Below are 14153 nucleotides of genomic sequence, written 5' to 3'. Positions count from 1 at the left end.
AACAAAATAAACAGAACAAAATATACAAGTGACAATAGGAGGATACAGACAGGAGGCAAAGCAGGTGAATTAGAATGGTTCAGACACTTTTAAGCCCATGAGAGCATCCTGTCCCTGAACCAAATTGCAAGGCTGCAGTCAAAGGTCAGCAAATATGGCTCAGTTGTTAGTTTTATAAAAATTAAAACTCTAATGCCATCCCATTGGACAGTAATCCGATTCTCACAAATCCACAGTCCAGTTTTTCCTCATACCTGAAATCATTTTCCAGCCACAGGTCTTAGAATGCTTCTGTTTTGTATTTTCTTGCATTCATTTAATAATATCTAATATTTAATAAATTATTGATCATATTTTGGAATTACTGTGTCATATTTTCCTATATTCTACACTCAAGTTTTTTTTTAAAGATTCTAATAATTCAGCATCTAATAATTCTAATTCATTCAGCAAAGGTCAAATCAATTGGAATAAATTAACAAAAAAACAGAAATATAAGAAGCACAACAGAGCAGCAAATCAGCATATTAGAATGATTTCTGACGCGTCATGCAACACTGAATACTGGAGTAATGGTGCTGAAAATTCAGTTTTGCATCACATTAAATATATATTCTTGTAGAAAAAAAAGCAATTTTAAATTTCAGAAGTATTTCACAAAAATACTGTTTTTACTGAATGTTTGATTAAACAAATGCAGCCCTGATGAGCTCTTTTGAATGGTATTATTTTCTCTCTTTTTTTTTTTTTTTTTTTTACCAATAACTAAAGACATTAGGATCGAAAGTTTTAGAACTAGTGGCGGTCTGGACTCATTACAGTTCATAATCCACAGATCAGCATTAATTGAGGTCAGTCTGTGACCTCAGTCTGCTTCTCTCCATGTGGAGGTGTCCCATAACCCCTCATAGATCCCAGACCATGAAGTAAGAGGTCAAAGTGAGTCAGTCAGCGTCTGTGTTGTGGTGCACGGCTGGCGTTGTTTTGTCCTGCTGTGAGTCCTTACGTGTGGATCTCAAGTATGGGAAAATGATGGGAGAGATGGAGCTGTGTCCTCATCTGGAAGGAGGAATGAAGGGGTCAGAAAGGAGGTGGCGGTGGAGGAGTGGAGTGGATTGATGCCACTCCGTCCTCGAGTCCCTGACGCTTGGCCCTCGCCATCTGTCACCCTGCAGGCTCTCTCTCTTTCTCGCTGGGCCCAGAATGGGTCAGATACACATTTACCTCATCTAACAGTACATTTGCCTACGGGAGCAGGTGGGGAACAGGCAGACACTGTAAGGTTAATGGGGAGAATGTAAAGAGGATAATTCACCAACAAATGAAAATTGTCATCATTCACAGACCTCGTAGTGAAATGCATATATTTCTTTGCATAGACCTCACAAGGAGTTCATTACAGCAGCAATATTTCCTCTATTTTACATATAATGAAAGTGGACAGCAAACCGTAGCTGTCAAGCTCCAAAATGGACAAAAAGCCACAATTCATATGTACCATCTGCCCTAGCACTCCTGGTGCATTTGCAATACGTTAACAGTATTTGCATATAGCAGGAAGTGTAGCACAGTCATATTCAGTACATAAGAAAAGGGAGATCTGTATCTTGAATGCTAGAATAACTAGGGCAGAAGGTAATATTTTTAGTAAAATATATTCTAGATTTCATATGGCATCAGATTAGTTGGAATTTAACGCATAACATTTTTTTGTTTTTTTGTCCTTTTTGGAGTTTGACTGCTTTATTGAAAAGATGAAAACACTTTAGCATACTTATTAGAGTACTTGTTACAGAAATAATACTTTAAATTCTTTACACTGTGTTTATGTGTGAACTGAATGTAATGTTTTCGGTTTACTTTTCGGTAATTTTTAATTGCATTTTAAATTACAATTAATTGAACTTATGAGAACTTTTTTGACCCGCTCAAGGACATCCTTATATGCAATTTTATTATTACTTCTAATGTCTTTGAAACATGGTCAAAATTTACTGCTGAATGTACTGACAAGCATTTATGGTAAAATGAAATATTTAATGTAATTTCTTTTGAAACTTGTATGTCATATATTTAAATATATTTGTAATTGTGCATTTGTAATGTTTTAAAGTTGCACTTTAATACATTGAAACTATATGATCTTTAAATGTAATATTGAATAACACACTAGAGTTAAAACTATAATCAATTACTTTTCATGTGCTTTAGTATGTTAGACAACACATCAAAATAAATGTACTTCTTTAAAGCATAACAAAATATTAAAACAGTGATTAAATATGTACTTTTTATCTGACATTATTACAAAGTGCACTTTAAAATGTGTTATGAAACATGAAAGTGTCTCTCTTTAAGTACACTTACTGTAAGTGTCATTTTATTAAATACTGTATTATCTGCAAGTTCAAGTTTTTGAAAATATACTTTTGAGGTATGTGCACATTTTCACAAGGATTAAGCACCACAGCTCTTATGAGAGTCTGAACTTTGTTGCCACTTGCCAGTCAGACAGATATTCTACTGTCACATCTTCTGTATCTTGAATCAGTTCAGTTTTTTTTTAGATGGAAATTAAGCTGTTTGAACGATAGTAGAGCAACTTGACACAAGAGCTGATCCAATTAACAGGCATATGTTTACCTCCGACAGGCCTGTTAAGGTCATGGCAAAATCATTGGGCCATATTGTATAAGTTTGCAGACAGTGGCTCAGTGAGTAATTACTGCACAATGTGTTTATGTTTCTGTGTGGTTGATAAGGGAGAGCAGGAGCATATGAGTCAGAATGAAAGTCATTCAAGAATCCATTGTACATAAGAGTGTGCTACCAGTGTTGGGAAGTAGCTAAATAGAAATAATGGCACAGGCACAAGTCTCATATATTGCTTATAATATTATCGTTTCTAACAACTCAGTATAAACATCAAAATCTGCAATTAAAAAAAACCGTTTCTAACAACTTTGGAGTAACTTGAAAACCCTCACCTCTTTCCACACTACTGTTGTGTATGTTTTGCTTAACTGTCTTAGACCTCACATTCACCCCCTTTATTTTCCCAGTCGCTCCCTCTTTCTGTGAAGCAGACAGGCTCAGGCACGTGTGAACCGCTGTTTCCCCTCTCCTCTCCACGTGGGTCATACAGTTGAATGTATGTGTGCGTTAGTTGTGTTTGTGCATGGCTGGCAGACCATGTAGATGTGACCCACTTTAGAAGGGGTAGCAAATACTAGATGAGACTGATGGTAACTGAAGAGAAGAGACAAACACAGAAACATTCCTCTCTAATCTCCACTTCATTCTTCACTGGTTTTATTAAAACCAGAGTAAACAGTAACTAGCATTCCAGCCTAAATGTATAAGGGTAGAGAGAGAGGACAGTCCCTGCAGATTCAACCATAGATGATTGATTTTTAAAAGATGTTTTAACAAGGCTGCATTTATTTAATCAAGCCATATTGCGAAATATTATTTCAATTTAAAATAACAGTTTTTTAAATTGTAATTTATTTCTGTGATCAAAGCTGAATTTTCAGTATCATTGCTCCAGTCTTAAGTGTCACATGATCCAGAAATCATTTTAATATGCTGATTTGCTGCTCAAGAAACATTTTTCATTTGTCATCAATGCATGTATCAATTAATCTTTTGAACTGTAGTGTACTATAGTGTTTCAGATTGTGGACATTTAAAAATGGTTACATTAGACTTTGTGTTTCATTCATATAGTCTACCTATAAACATGTCAGAGCGGAAACCCTCTATGCATAGATGTTTGTCACATCTGATACACACTGAAACTCATTTCTTCCAAATTCAGGATATCTAAAAAGTACTTAGTCAAAGTGGCTATTAAATGTTATATTTGTTTATTATGGTTTCTCACACAGAGGTAATGATGGTTGGTATCCAGTGGGGGGCAGTGTGTTCTTCCACACATCTCAGATATAACTTACTGAGCAGATATTTCAGTTTGAGCAACTTGAATCTTTCACAGATTACTCTGTATGTGACAAAATGTGATTTCCTTTGAATTGATGTCCACTGAGACCCATGTGAACTTACTGTCTGATGCCCAAAGACAAAGAAAGAAAAACTACTGGCCCCTCAGAAAGACGTGACCTTATCATGCTTTCATGGTAACATAATAACAGGCTTTTCACCTTGACACCCTGCAACTAATACTCCATAGCAGGTGTGTGATGTACAGTATGCAGACTTGAACTCAGTCATTTCGCCTGTAGAGATGAGCAGATGGTAAAGGCTCTCTAATTGTTCTCTTATGCTACTTTATTATTGTTTTTACTAAATGTACAGAACTTTTAATAGTAATTGTGATTTTTTTTTTTTCTCAGCTTTCCTCTGGTGAATGTTTTGCATGATTCAGAAATTCACCTAACTCTGTGTATGTGTGTGTATGCCTGCAGGGGTGTGTGTGAGCGGAGGTGGACGCTGCTGTGGGATGTGTAAAGTCTCCATCCATCAAGGATCTCTGCAGCTTTTTAGGAGCTGCTGTTTGGACTATTGTGCAAGGTAAGACAAAAGTATGTCTCTCTGTCCTCACTGTCACTACTGGAAAAACAGACATATGGAATTGATTTCCATCGTTCATTTAGCCCAGCCATGCAGAACAAGCAGGCTTTAATGGACCATGCCATTAGTGTCATAACTTTTACCTCTCATTGAGTTAGTTTTAATTAGGCTCAGGTAATTAAAGACACTAAAAGCTAATAAGCTGTAAAGCATGATGAAAATGCACTCAGAGTTGTCTTAGATCAGGGCTGCAGGATCTGAAAAGTTAAAGGCATGCATTATAAATATTATTAGCATTGCTCATGAATATTAATTAGGTGATGTAACATTTGGCAGTAGTCACATAGGGTAGCCCCTCCCACACAGAAATCTCCTTGGAATGCAGTACCGCTCTTCATGTATATTCAATAATATGTTTATTAAACATCAAACATGGATAAGGACTGAAGTTGGAAGTTGAGAAACATTGTATATTTTGACAGATTCCACTATGGAAACTAAAAAAGCATATTGTTTGGAGAAGCATCATGGAAGTCATGTATGAAGACCTGCACATAGCATGCAAAGAAAAAAAATACAAGATGTGAATCTGTTATAATCATAACTTATTATAATTTCTCATTCTTACTCAATCATACCAAATCATACAAAAACTATACTAACTTGGAACAATTGACTGCAAACTTTGGGTTACAAGTCTGACTCTTTAATCATTAGGCCACGACTGCCCCCAAAATGTGGCCATGGAAAAAAATTCTTAATTCATGGTCTGCCTTTAATATCTCACATGTCATGTGGCTCTTTAGGATGAGTGTAAAAAAAAGTGTGAAATAAGAGAACTCATCCACAAACCGCTGACACCAAATGGTCTGTTTAGGCTTAGCTGTGCAGTGATGGGAGCAAAGTGAGGCTTTTCAAAACTTTGAATCAGTTGAATCAAATTGCAAAATGATTTAAAGTGCTTGGAAGTTTGCACACTGAGGCTTTAACCAGCACACTGACCCCTGCTGGTTAAAGCCTGTAAATGTAAAGCAAGCAAACAAACAAACAAACAAATAAATAAAAACAGGTGTTCTTCAAAAACAATTGCAAGTGTTTTCATTTCATTCTAATATATACCATGTAATCTTTGATAAATAATTCCATTAAATATCAAGATGTTTTACTATTGTATGTAAAGACGAATCGTTTACTGAAATTACGAAAAATATCAGTTTGATAGACTACTGTATGTGCTCCGAATCACTCATTAGAAACAGGTCATTCATAAAGGTGTAAAAGCTTCACTAAGCGGCGTTTCAAACGTGGCTGTCACTAGTGTATTGTGACTAATGGTTCTTGTCATGCAGCTTTTCAGTGTGTACAGGTGAACTGCATATTCAAATCTTGTCAGGTGATGCCTGGTTAGGAAACAGCAAAACCACTGTATGAAAAGATGAGGGACTGCTTTAAATCTGTTGCAATTCAACTGACTAAGATAAACATAATAATCTGCAAAAACTGTGTTGATGTCAATTTTACAGGCATCAGCAGAGTTGTACTCAGAGGGAAAAAAGCATTTTCTCACTGTCACAGCTGATTATCGCTTCTGCAGGAGTCTGGACATTGATTAATGGTGTGAATATGTGTCTGGCTGAGTTTTACCCCCTCGGGGAAATTTCAATAAAGGTCCCATCCAGCACTTTGAAGTGTTTTTTTGTACGGGTCAGGTTTATGATGGATGACTAGTGCAGAGTGTGACAGTGGCATGGATATTGGCCGACCTGAGGGGCTGTAAGGGTCAAAGGGCAGTGTGTGGTGGATGGGAATTATTATTTACCATAGTTTTTTGAAAATGGCACTGTAGTAATGTCATGTTTTTGATGCACTACCTTGGTTGTGGTGAAAGCTGATTATCCCTCACGTACTAGACAACAGACAAAGTTTTTTTTTTTTTGCCAGTATTTTCCAGGAAGGCGCACTTCTTCAGATTACAGATTGGCCCCTTTGGCTCAACTCATCTGGTTAGTATGCAGTTTGAGCACATGACTGGCAGTTCTTCAGGACGTTGTGTTTCATGTATGAGTGTGTGTGTGTGTGTGTGTGTGTGTGTGTGTGTGTGTGTGTGTTTGTGTGTGTGTGTGTGTGTGTGTGTGGTCTAAGCAGCTGCTCCGCCCCTGCAGCTCTCAGTCTATGCTCACACTCGTCTTAGCAGCTGTCTGTTTCCTTCAGGAGAATGATCCCTGCTCTGTCTCTTCCTGTTCATGGTGGAAATGACATCAGAGGCTTAGTTACTGACCAGACTTTGTGTTTTTAATGATTTATATTTAAAATAATATTTCCAGAGATACAAGAATGGTTTCTTATTGGCACAGAGGGAGGAAAAATCCTATAAACAAATAATTAAAAATATATTTATTTATTTATTTAGAAATCTCTTTTAGAGCCAATAAGAGGTTTTGTATTATGATATGATTATTGTGACACTACTTGTTGTTTTTTTTTAGATGTTTTTTTAAAAGAAGCAAACCAAGACTGCTTTTATTTGAAATGTTAAAATACAATAATTATTTATTTTATAATATAGTAAACACTGTGATTTTGTGAAACATTATTAAAATTTTAAATAACTGTTTGTTTGAATATATTTTAAAATGTAATTTAGTTTTGTGATTTTTTTTTTTTCTGCATTTTAAGCATCATCACTCCAGTCATCAGTGTCACATGATCCTTCAGAAATCACTAAAATCCTCATATACACCTCAAAAAAAATATATATTTAAAATAAATGTGGAAATGTTTTTTTTTCCTTCTGTGAAATATTTTTTGTCAAAACCATGATACTTTTTTTCAAGATTCTTTGATGAATAGTAAGGAAAAAAACAGCATTTATTTGAAATAGAAATCTTTTGTAACATTAAAAGTCACTTTTGATCAATTTAATGCATCTTTGATAAGTAAAAGTGTAGCAATGTCTTTCAAACAATTGTCCATAGTTGTAAAACAATTTCTGTAATTTTTGGGTGAAATGTTACATTTACGCTAGATATTCTAATACGATCAGTTATATGTGTTCATCGGTCTCATCAAGCCATGTCATTCTCATGGCATTTCACATGGCTGGGAGCCGCTGCTGTGTTGGCAGAGCTGGTCTGACCCTCCCTAAATACGAGGGGAACATAAACAGCGAGCATGCTGGGAGTTAACAGGAAACGAATGAAAAGACAGACAGAGTAAAGAGTCTCTGACACATTGCCTGCTCCCACCTTTTTCTTGCTAAGATATACAGAAGGGGCGCAGGGCAGGTCTTAGATTTGTGCACAGCTTAAAAGATGCCACATGTTACCCCTTTTTCCTCTGTCCTATAAAACCAGAGCAGTATTGTGCCCCTAAGTTATTTGTAACCTTTTTTTTTCTGAATGGCTTGAGGAGCTTCAGATGTCTCACTGCCCTCTGCCTTCTCCCTGCTCTCTATTTCTCTCTCTCTCTCTCTCCATAGACTGATTTTTTTTTTTTAGTTATGGGAAATAACTGTCTGTGCAAAACATCTTTCAATGCTTATGTTAGCAGCTCTCCCATAGCAAAGATGACTAACTCTGCAACAGATGCTCTGTAGCTGTTATATTTTTTCGAAGAAATCTATTATTCTTTCCATCCACTGTTAAAGTGTGCCAAGGCATGTCAACCCTATGACTCACAGCACTGAACCGATCAGAAGATGAAAGTCTGTGACTCTCTCAGTAAAAATGTTTTCATGATTTGAAGACATGATCTCATTTTTCAGTGTGACCTTTGCTAATTGTGATGCTATATTTGGTCTTTCCACCTGAGGTCACTTCGTGACTGAGACCACAAACTCCTGAACTATTTTAAAACCCTGGTCTTTCGACCTTTGACCTCACTTGACCCTTTATGCCCATAAAACAGAACTGGCAGCTCTTGGGTTTCACAGCCAGTGTCAGGGACAGGTGTGTTTCTGATATCTGTCATGATATTTCTCCCCCTAATTTATTTTTTATAATAGCAGTGCTTGATTTAAAACTATATAGCTCAGATGTTACTCTGTGGTAAATATTTTTATTAGTAGTAACAAAAACACTACTACTACCAGTACTGATTATTATTATTAATATCGAAATAATTCGTCACTTCTCACAGGAGCTTACACTATGCCAACATCCTACGTCATCCACTGGAACGCCACTCTCTAGTGAACACTAGCGAGTACAACAGTTAGCAGAAGCTAGAGATTACCATTTATAAAGTTTTAAATATGGATATTTTTCTCACACAAATGCATCGCTTCACTTTAGAAGGCCTTTATTCACCCCCTGGAACCGTGTGGAGCACTTTTTTATGATGGATGGCCCCACTTTTTGGGCTTCAAAATCTTGACCCCCATTCACTGCCATTAAAAAGCTTTTTTTTTTTTACATTAAGCTGTCTGCACTTCCAACAGAGCACAAAAATGACACAGAGCTCCCTCTCATCCTTCTCCCCTCCCGACATCACCTCAGTGGTCTTATTGCTTTTCCATGGCAAGGAGCAGAGCCATAAAAGTAGATTGGTTTGCAGTGCTCAGGCCTGCTGGCAGCTTCACACATATAGTTTCATTACACGCCATTCATTACAGCAGCTCAGACCAAGGGCTCTGTATATGTTTAAGAAGTCTGCTTGTGTGACATTTCTGGCTATGTGAGTGTTGAAGTACTGCATGGATGTGTGTTTCTGTCACTGATGGTGTGCGTATGTGGAGAGTGTATGGGATGTGTTATAACAGCAGATGTGTTTGGCATCAGCTCGGTGCTTTGTGATGGAGGTCTGTGATTCTGGGGGGTCTGAGCTCAGGGCTAGAGGTGTATATACACAATCCCAGATTTGATGTCCTTCTCTGAACCCATGAATTTGTTAAGTAATCTGCCTCAAGTAGAAAGTTAATCAAAGATTAGTATGCATTCCACACTGCAGTCTTTGATCAAAAACATGTTAAAACACTTATACTATCTGATATTATCAGAATTCCTCACCAATCCCCTCTCATGCCCCTCAAGAGTAAAGAGCAGAGATTCATGGACATCATCCACTCATCCAACATACATTTTGTGATTTGTTCCTCATTAGGAGGCCCTAAATTCAATGCAGATTTTTCAAAAATTTTATGCTGATTTTTAAGGGCAACTGTATGTAGAAAGTGAACATGAAACTTATTCTTTTTGAAAGAAGTCTCTTATGCTCAACAGGCTGCATTAATTTGATCTAAATTGCAGTAAAACAGTAATATTGTGAATTATTCTTACCATTTAAAATAACAGTTTTCTGTTGTAATATATTTTAAAATATAATTTATTCCTGTGATGGCAAAGCAGCATCGTTACTTCAGTCTTCATTGTTAAATGATCCTTCGATTTGCTGCTCAAGAAACGTTTCTTATTATTATCAATGTTGAAGATAGTTGTTGTGCTTAATATTTGTGTGGAAACGATCAGAAAGTAAAAAAAAACAGCATTTTTTTTAAAAATAGAATTCCTTTGTAACATTATAAATGTTACTACTGTCACTTTTGTTCAATTTAATGCATCCTTGCTAAATAAAAGTAGGCGTACTAATTTTTTTTTTTTTTTTTTTTTAATGTGTATATTCAGACAGACATACAAAGACTACCAGTAGACTGCAGATACTGCAGCTCGATCATAAACATACTTACTGTGAATCTTCGGCCCTGTCACAAGTGCAGTTAAGTTAAAAAGAAAGTTAACATGAAATGTCATTGCAACCCATCTTTACTTCCTTAATGTGACATATTTTAGATTAATGAAACAGATTATACAACAAGACAGACATTTTGGGCAGGATTTTATACTTTGAAAATTTTATTGGCTTGTGAAATGTGACAAATGGGTGGAGGGGATGGGTTGAAAAGAGACACCAGCTATAGTTTGAGACCAAGCATGTACATTCTTATTAAAGATTACAAAGACTGACATTTTTTTAGAAATAAAATGCACTGATGTATCATGTCCAAAAGTAAACAGTTTCATGTTGACTTTAAACATCATAAAGTATTTTAAAACAAAGCAGTCTTACTGGCAACTGAAAACATAATCAAACTGAAGTAAATATTTATTAAATGAACATGCAAAGGGTGTGGAATATGTAAAATTTTCTGACGATGTGCACCTGAATCCGCTGAGTTCTGCCTTTTTTTTCTTTTTTTTTGCAATGAAACTCAGTTTCCCACCAAAACCCTCAGTCTGCCACTCAACAGTTGTTTTGCATTTTGCCCCGTCTCTTTCTCTCTCTCCCTCTCTCTGTATATGAAGGGTCAAGTGTTTTGTTGGAGGTTTTGAGGACCTCTTATTTTGTGTGTGTCTGTCTGCATGTGTGTGTACATGCTTGATAAGTGTGTGTGTGTGTGTGTGTATGTATGTGGGGGGTGGAAAGGGGATTAGGTTCTTGTTCAGTCTTTTGTCCCTAACTATCATTAATTTTCTCTCCCTTTACTAACCAACTCTATTCTATTCCATGTCTTCCTCTCTGAATTGAATAGAGACAGCAGGACTGGGAAGTTTGGGGGTATTAAGAATTCCCCTTCCCCCATTCATACTTAATCAAGGCTGTTCATTGCCCCACTAACAACAGCTTTAACCAGAACAGTACTGGAAGAAACATAGTTTACATGTCCACAGTGTTCTGAAAGCAGTGCTTTGCAGATTACTAACAAACTGTAGTCCATTACTGAATACAGATTACATGATGAAAATTGTAGTTTAATGAGGTCATATGATGCTGCTAAAAAGAACATTATTTTGTGTATTTGGTGTAATGAAATGTTTATGCGGTTTAAGGTTAAAACATTATTTTCCACATACTGTACATTATTGTTTCTCCTCTATGCCCCGCCTTCTGAAACGCATCGATTTTTACAAGGCTCATCGATCTGAAAAGCGAGGTGTGCTGTGATTGGCAAGCTATCCAGCGCGTTGTGATTGGCCGAATGCCTCGAACATGTGATGGAAATGTTACGCCTCTTAACATATTGTGATGCCTTGTCCGGCCGGAGTGATGAGACATAAACATAAAACCCATTATAAACGTGATATAAACATGATTCTAGTCGTGTCTTCTTTTGGAAGGCAAAAACAGTAGTTTCGCTTTCTCAACAAACAGCGACACACACAGCGGCCTTGAGTGTGCGGAGGCTGGAGGATTCTACGAAAGAGCGTACCTTGGGCTTGCAGCAACCACATGTGACGACCCCGGGCTGGACTCCGCTTCGTCCACGGTGAAAGCCGATCCAGCGATCCACAGTGCAAAGTTGATGTATTTCCTCAGCGACCAGCACAGATGAGCCCCAGGCATGACGAAGCGGATATCGTCCTCTTTTGGAAGGCCAAACAAAGTAGTTTCGCATTATGCAAATCTTCCCACATACTGACGTAGATATGTGGGGGCATGTTAGAACGAGCCGTTTCAGGGGGGCCTGGACGAGTCTCAAACTTAATAAAAAAAATTAAAAAAAATTTAATAATAAACTCTCAACAACTTAACATTTTAGGTGAAAAGAAAAACAGCTTGTAACACTCCAAAGAGAGAGGGAAATTTTGAAATCGCATCATATGACCTCTTTAATAACATAATCTACTGTAATCTGACTACGATTAGATTACTTTTGACCTAACTTGTTTGCCACATTGACTTAAATTGGATAATCATGTACCATATTGATGAAGAAAAAAATACAAAGAGAAAGAAATATATTCTATTATGTTATCAACAATATGAAGTGCATTAAACATTACATTATGTCAGGGTTTCCCAAACTGAGGAACTGCAGGGTTTCTGAAAACTGATTAAAAGCTAATAATTAAATGTTCAATAAAAATAAATAAATAATTTAAAAATCATAATAAAACGGTTTGAAGATTAAATAGTTTGTGTGTTTATGCTATGTGGCCTCCCAGTCCTCCATGCAATTATAAGACACAATTCCACAAAGCTAGAAATAAGGAGATTCAATGAATTATAATTAATTAATGCAAAGTTTACTGCCATTTTGTGAACTTTCAGTAATTGTGTAATCAATAAAAAAGTAACTATAGTCTGATTATGAGTATATTAAAATGTAAAATAATTTAATTACAAATTCTAATTCTAATTTCAATTCAAATTTTTGTAATCTGATGACATAATTCAGATTAAATATAATCAGTTCTACCCAGCAGTGTGTGTAAGCATTGGTGCATGTGCGGTGGCTCTGGTGAGGAGAATGCAGTTGGCCGGATGTACTGTGAGATATGTGTGTGCACTGTGGCTGGGAGTATCATGTTAAGTCTCCCTAGTGAGTATATGTGGAGTGTATGTTCATATGATAACTTCCCTGGAGGGCAAGTGTCCATTAATCACTCGGATGCTCATCTGTTCCTAACGCTTCATTAGCTCTCCTTCCTCCGTCTCTCACTTTCTCTGTCTTTTTCTCTACCCCTCTCATTCCAACTTTTCTCCTTTTCACTTCACTTGAGAGTTTCACACACGCTCAGAATCCCTGTATTTACTGTTTCTTGCACACACAGGTTAGGAACATTACACGTCATGCTTCCTTGCTTTTGTTTGGGAATGGCCAGTAAATGAGGAGCGGAGTGGTTAATGATTGAAAGGGGAGAACGAGTGAAAGGGGCCTGTTGAAAGGCAAACCTTTAGACAAATGGCTGATTCTTCAAATACAGCACTTCTGTGTCCCAGGGACTGATTTGTATTAAAATGCTTTCGTTTTTTTTTTCTTTTAATTAATATTGTGAAATACTTTTACAATTCTTTGTTTTCTATTTTAATGCATTTTAAATGTCATTTATTCCTGTCATACAAAGCTGAATGAGCCTTCAGTGTCACAAGATCCTTTGGAAATCATTCTAATGCCAGGTTCAATTATTATAGATGCTTAATTATTAATAATGGTTCTTATAATTATCAGTGTTGGAAAGAGTTGTGCTGCTTAAAGAAAGTATTAATTTCTTAAAAAAAAAAATCTGACCCTGTATATATTTGTGTAAATATTTTCTTAAACCTTGTCCCAGATCCACACTTTGTAATATCATTTTTTTTACATCATAACATATAAACATGCATTATAAAAATATAATTATTTTAATTATATTAAATATTTTTAAAACACAGATAAAAAGACAGGATAAAATAAATAATTTTGATATGTGTGAAATTATCATGATTTTTTTTAATTCAAATTATGTGTAAAATTGTCCCACAGTTTCCAACACAACAATTTTGCTCCTTGTTATGTTTTTGTCTAAAGTTAGTGTACTTTGCTCTTAAGGAGACAACAGTGTCAATGAAGAAAATGCCTTAAATAAAAAGATATGTGATGTGTGAAGAAAACAAAGACAAATCAAGGTAAATAATAACATCTCCATTTCAAAATGTAATGTTGTAAAATTAAAATGTGTGAAAGTATTATTAATTGATTGTCGTTATGCCCAATAAAAATGTCGTTACCATAATTCCCATCACATTTGTTAATTCATAAAAAAGTTGATAAACAATGAAAAAATGGCAGAATTCTCCTGTGATGAATGTATATCATCTGATGGACATAAAAGACAGATTAAACTAGTGAAAATGTTAAAAGT

The 14153-nt window shown here is 36.0% G+C and overlaps 1 protein-coding gene across 2 annotated transcripts in view; it reads left to right on the top strand.

Annotated features, from left to right (window-relative positions):
- The window catches only part of LOC109109562 (leucine zipper putative tumor suppressor 2 homolog), a 63171-nt gene that overhangs the window by 21132 nt on the left and 27886 nt on the right, over positions 1–14153 (top strand). For both annotated transcript variants that reach the window (XM_042768668.1, XM_042768670.1), the window contains one exon: positions 4428–4533. The gene's annotated coding sequence lies outside the window, so the exon portion shown is untranslated. The remainder of the gene's footprint in view (positions 1–4427; positions 4534–14153) is intronic.

The sequence above is a fragment of the Cyprinus carpio genome, chromosome A13, assembly GCF_018340385.1.
Source record: "Cyprinus carpio isolate SPL01 chromosome A13, ASM1834038v1, whole genome shotgun sequence".
Taxonomy (NCBI): Eukaryota; Metazoa; Chordata; class Actinopteri; order Cypriniformes; family Cyprinidae; genus Cyprinus; species Cyprinus carpio.
This window is presented reverse-complemented; position numbering and strand designations above follow the sequence as displayed.